A 6000-nucleotide genomic window follows, 5' to 3' on the forward strand; every position below is an offset into this window, starting at 1 on the left:
TTCAGAAAACGAAGATCATGGCATCTGGTCCCATCACTTCATGGCAAATAGATGGGGGAAACTGAAACAGTGTCAGACTTTATTTTAGGGGGCTCCAAAATCACTGCAGATGGTGATTGCAGCCATGGAATTAAAAGACGCTTACTCCTTGGAAGAAAAGTTATGACCAACCTAGATAACATGTTGAAAAGCAGAGACATTACTTTGCCAACAAAGGTCTAGTCAAGGCTATGGTTTTTCCAGTGGTCATGTGCAGATGTGAGAGTTGGACTGTGAAGAAAGCTGAGCACCGAAGAATTGATGCTTTTGAACTGTGGTGTTGGAGAAGACTCTTGAGAGTCCCTTGGACTGCAAGGAGATCCAATCAGTCCATTATGAAGGAGATCAGCCCTGGGTGTTCATCAGAAGGTCTGATGCTAAAACCGAAACTCCAATACTTTGGCCACCTCAAGCGAAGAGTTTACTCATTGGAAAAGACCCTGATGCTGGGAGGGATTGAGGGCAGGAGGAGAAGGGGATGACAGAGGATGAGATGGCTGGATGGCATCACCAACTCAATGGACATGAGTTTGAGTAAACTCTGGGAGTTGGTGATGGACAGGGAGGCCTGGCATGCTACGGTTCATGGAGTCGCAAAGAGTCAGACACAACTGAGCGACTGAACTGAACTGAACTGAATTAACATTAGAGCTTTTGCTAAGATAGTTATTTGAATTTATTATACAATTATCAATATGAATCTATAATTGAAATATATGTCAGATAACACTTAGTCATTTCCTTATGAAGCTTCTAATTTGAGATACATATAAATGGAACAGAAGGGTTTTGTAGGTCTGCATAGTTGAATTAGGATTCATTAGGATCACTTCCAATTAATTTTTCTTTTCCTTGTTATCCTTCTTTTATTTAGATCGATGAATTTATTCACTGATACATTTTTCTTTTATATTTGCAACAGCCAGGAGTATCCCTGATGCTCTATGTGGGTATTCTATTTGTAGTTTAGGAGCCCCTTTGTACTTCAGGTTGCAAATATTTTAAAATTCGAGTTTTCCCTTTATTAATTCATGGAAATACTCCTTTCTATAATGTTGTAAGTATTTGTTGATGTAAATATAATGATTTCCTTCAAGTGACTCAGTTGTTCTCAGGCTGACTATACATTTAAAGCAGTGATTTTGATGTGTGTTTTTTACTGTCCACTAGGAAGATACTTTTGTCTTCCAGGTGGCTCACTGGGTAAATAATCCATCTGCAATGCAGCAGATATGGGTTTGATTGATTCTTGGGTTGAGAATATGCCCTGCAGGAGGGCCTGCCAACCCACCCCTGTATTCTTGCCTGGAAAATCACAAGGACAAGAGGAGCTTGGAGGGCTACAGTCAAAGGTTCACAAAGAATCAGATACAACTGAAGTGACTAAGCATGTACTCATGCAGAAAGGCACTTTAAAAATCTATGAAAGTGTGTGTGTGTGTTTCCCCCAGAATGGTTGTGAGTTCTTGTATTAAATAATTAGGGAAAAAGAATGCTAAAAGTTTTGGTATGCATAATAACTGTCTTACACAGATAGGCACTATGTCACAGGACTTTCTAATGGGCTACAAGACAGAATGTAATTGATAAACCCATTTATAGCTTATCTCATCCCAAGACTTAACTCTCATGTATTAATGAAAATATCTTACATAGTTTGAAATGTTCTAATCTTTTCAGGATATAAGTACTGAAGGAAGATTAAGGAAGATTATATGACTCTCTTTATTATAGTTCTTTTGAAATTTTAGAGTTGTATTTTTTTTTAAAAGTAAAGTTGGTGATACAATATGTTTGTATCCAATTCCATCTGTTGTTACTGTACACTCATGCCTCTGTATTTATGTATGGAAATAGACATTTTATTATAAAAGAGCTTCCTTTTAGGCATGTTATTTATTTACAAAATTTCCATTTATTTATAAGATTACTCAGTTGTTTCCCCAATAATGCCACATTAGAAATCAGCCCACAAACTTAGTGGTATACAGTTGTCTGCATTAATGTCACTTTCTTGTCAACTGATTGGATAGTCAGGTTTTGAATGACTTAGTAGATTTGTCTGCAATCTGAAAGATAAGTTCAGATCTGCTCCAGCAATCTCCCATTCTCCTTTTATCAGGAACAATCTGGGACATGTTTTTTTTTGTTTGTTTGTTTAAATGCAGGAGCACTCTCTCTCTATATATATATATATATATTTATATATATATAAATCTCCCAAATGAGTGAACACAGTTCAAGTCTGTGTTCATATGACATTTGTTAATATCAGTTTTCCAAAGTAATTTTCATGGCCAAACCAAAAAAATAAAAATAAAAAAGTTTCAAAAATAAGAATTTAAGTTACACAAATGTTGATATCACATTTATACATGATAGTCAAAAACTGGAAACTATCCAGACATCTTTCAATGGCAAATGGATTAGCAAACAGTGTCATATCTATGCAATGGAGTACTACTCAGCAAGTAAAAGGAACAAACTGTTTACACATTCACTACTTTAGATGAATTTCAAAGGCATTATATGAGTTATAGAAGTGTCTATCTCAAAAAATTATGTACTATATGATTTCATATATATTTTGACATTTTAAAGACTAAATTCTAACAACAGACAACAGATCAGTAGTTACCAATTGTAAGTATGATGCTGGTTGTGACTATTAAAAGAAAATATGCAGAAATTTCAGGGAGGTAATGAAACTTCTCTGTTTCATTTGTTTCAGTAGATACACAAATCTATATATGTTAAATTTCATAGAAATGATGGGAAGCAGTTACTAAGATGGTCCCAATGATCTCAGTTCCTAGGTAGCCACTTCCTTGTGTAATCCCTTTTCCTTGAATGAGGAATGATATCATAAGTTGCTTCTAATTAATAGCATGTGGCAAATATGTGAACTGTCACTTGCACGTTTAGGTTATATAAGATTGCCACTGACTCTGTTCTAATAGCATGTTCTCTCCTTTGGTGTCTTTTGAAGTAAGTTGATGTGTTGGTGAGGCCCATGTGGCAACAAAAATGAAGGTAGTCTCTGGGAAATAACCAACTAGGAACTAATACCTTTGCTGCAATACATCTGCAGGAAGAGGAAAATTCTGCCAATAACCACATTAGCTTGAGAGTGGATCTTTCCCTACTTGAATCTTCAAATAAGTCCCCTTCCCTAGCCAACACTTTGCAGACTTGTAAGACCTGGAAAAGAGACATAAATAAACTAGGTTTCTAAACCTTAGAAATGGAAATGATAAATGTCTGTGATTTTTAAGTCAACAACCTTTTGGTAATTTGTTACACAGTAATAGGAAATTACATAAAACTGTTCACCAAAAGAAAAAAAATCAATTATATTGTGTGATAACTTAAAAAAGCAAAATAAAAATATTATGATATAATTTTTGGTAGATCATACAATACATTTTTTTATTGTGCTAAAATATGTATGATATAAAATTTGCCACTTAACCATTTTAAGTGTACAATTCAATGACATAATTTCAGTCACACTTTTGTTCAATGACCACTACAGTCTATTTTCACAAGTCTTTCACCACCCCAAGCAAGATCTCTGAAATTATCAAGCAACAATTCCTTTTTTTTCCCTCCTCCCAGCCTCTGGCAATCTCTAATATACTTTCTGTTTCCATTAATTTGTCTATTCTAGATATTCTGTATAAGTGAGATCATACAATATTTGTCCTTTGGACTTGACTTATTTCACTTAGCATGTTTTTAAGGTTCATCCATGCTGTGCATATATTGGAGCTTCATTCCTTTTACGGCCAAATAATATTACATTGTATATAATTATCCCATTTTGTTTATCCATTCACTTGTTGATGGACATCTTTTGGTTACTTTGAATAATGCTACAGTAAACATTCACTTGATCTTCCCAGATGGTGTTAATGGTAAAGAACCTGCCTGTCAGTGCAAGAGACATAAGAGACTTGGGTTTAGTCCTCAGGTGGGGAAGATCCCCTGGAGGAGGGCATGGCAACCCCAGCTAATATTCTTGCCTGGAAAATCCCATGGACAGGAGTATGGTGGGCCACAGTCCACAGCGTTGCAAAGAAGCAGACACAACTGAAGCAACATAGTACACACACAGAGAAACATTCACTTACAAGTATCTGGTTGAGACCTGTTGGAATAATTTTGGTTATATATGTAGGATTGCAACTGCTGAGGCAAATGGCCATTTTGGGGTTAGCTTTTTGAGGAAAAGAAAATTGCTGTCCAAGGTCATCGTAACATTTTTTCATTCCCACTAGCAATGCAAAAGAGTTCCAGTTTCTCCACATTTTGCCAACACATGTTATTTACACTTAAAATTCTATAGCTATCCTAATAAATGTGCAATGTTATCTCACTGCAGTTTTGATTTGCATTTCCCTAACACACAATAACCTATGGAAAATTCTGAAACAGATGAGCATACCAGACCACCTGACCAGCCTCTTGAGAAATCTGTATGCAGGTCAGGAAGCAACAATTAGAACTGGACATGGAACAACAGACTGGTTCCAAATAGGGAAAGGAGTATGTCAAGGCTGTATATAGTCACCCTGCTTATTTAACTCATATGCAGAGTACATAATGAAAAATGCTGGGCTGTAGGAAGCACAAGCTGGAACCAAGATTGCTTGGAAAATATCAATAACTTCAGATATGCAGATGACACCATCCTTATGGCAGAAAGAGAAGAGGAACTAAAGAGCCTCTTGATGAAAGTAAAAGAGGAGAATCAAAATGTTGGCTTACAGCTCAACATTCAGAAAACTAAGATCATGGCATTCGGTCCCATCACTTCATGGCAAATAGATGGGGAAACAGTGGAAACAGTGTCAGATTTTATTTTGGGGGGCTCCAAAATCACTGCAGATGGTGATTGCAGCCATGAAATTAAAAGACACTTACTCCTTGGAAGGAAAGTTATGACCAACCTAGACAGCATATTAGAAAGCAGAGGCATTACTTTGCCAACAAAGGCCTGTCTAGTCAAAGCGATGGTTTTTCCAGTAGTCATATATGGATGTGAGAGTTGGACTATAAAGAAAGCTGAGCGCTGAAGAAATGATGCTTTTGAACTGTTGTGTTGGAGAAGACTCTTGAGAGTCCCTTGGACTGCATGGAGATCCAACCAGCCCATCCTAAAGCAGATCAGTCCTGGATGTTCATTGGAAGGACTGATGCTGAAGCTGAAACTCCAGTGCTTTGGCCACCTGATGCGAAGAGCTGACTCATTTGAAAAGACCCTGATGCTGGGAAAGATCGAAGGCAGGGGGAGAAAGTGATGACAGAGGATGAGATGGTCTGATGGCATCACCAACTCAATGGACATGAGTTTGAGTAAACTCAGGGAGTTGGTGATGGACAGGAAGGCCCAGTGTGCTGCAGTCCATGGGGTCACAAAGAGTCAGACACTACTGAGTGACTGAACAGAACTGAAAGACTAGTGATGTTGATTCTATTCATGTGCTTATTGGCCACTTGTAGATCTCGCCAATATTTAGTATGTTTCTCATATTTCTAGTGTAACATCTAAGAATTCATTGCAAAATTCAAAGTCATGAAGTTTAATCCATATGTTTTTCTCTATAAGTAAAATGGATTTAGCCCTTAAAGTTGGGTCATTGATTCACTTAGTGGTTTTTGTTCATTCATCCACTCATTTTTACCTTGATTTATTTCAAGTTAATTTTTTTTTTTAAAGTAGTATGAAGTAGGAGTGCAAATTCATTCATCTGCACGGGACTATCCAGTTGCTTCAGCACCATCTGTTGAAGATACTATTGTTTCCCTATTCATGGATTAGGCATGTGAAAAACAATTAGCCAAGGAGGTGTGAGTTTACTTCTAGACTCTCAATTCTCTTCAGTTAATCTAAGTCTATCCAAGGTCAGTAGCAAACTGTTTCAATTATTATAGTTTTTTGTAACTTGTAATCAGGGA

This window comes from Ovis canadensis, chromosome 1, assembly GCF_042477335.2.
Source record: "Ovis canadensis isolate MfBH-ARS-UI-01 breed Bighorn chromosome 1, ARS-UI_OviCan_v2, whole genome shotgun sequence".
NCBI lineage: Eukaryota > Metazoa > Chordata > Mammalia > Artiodactyla > Bovidae > Ovis > Ovis canadensis.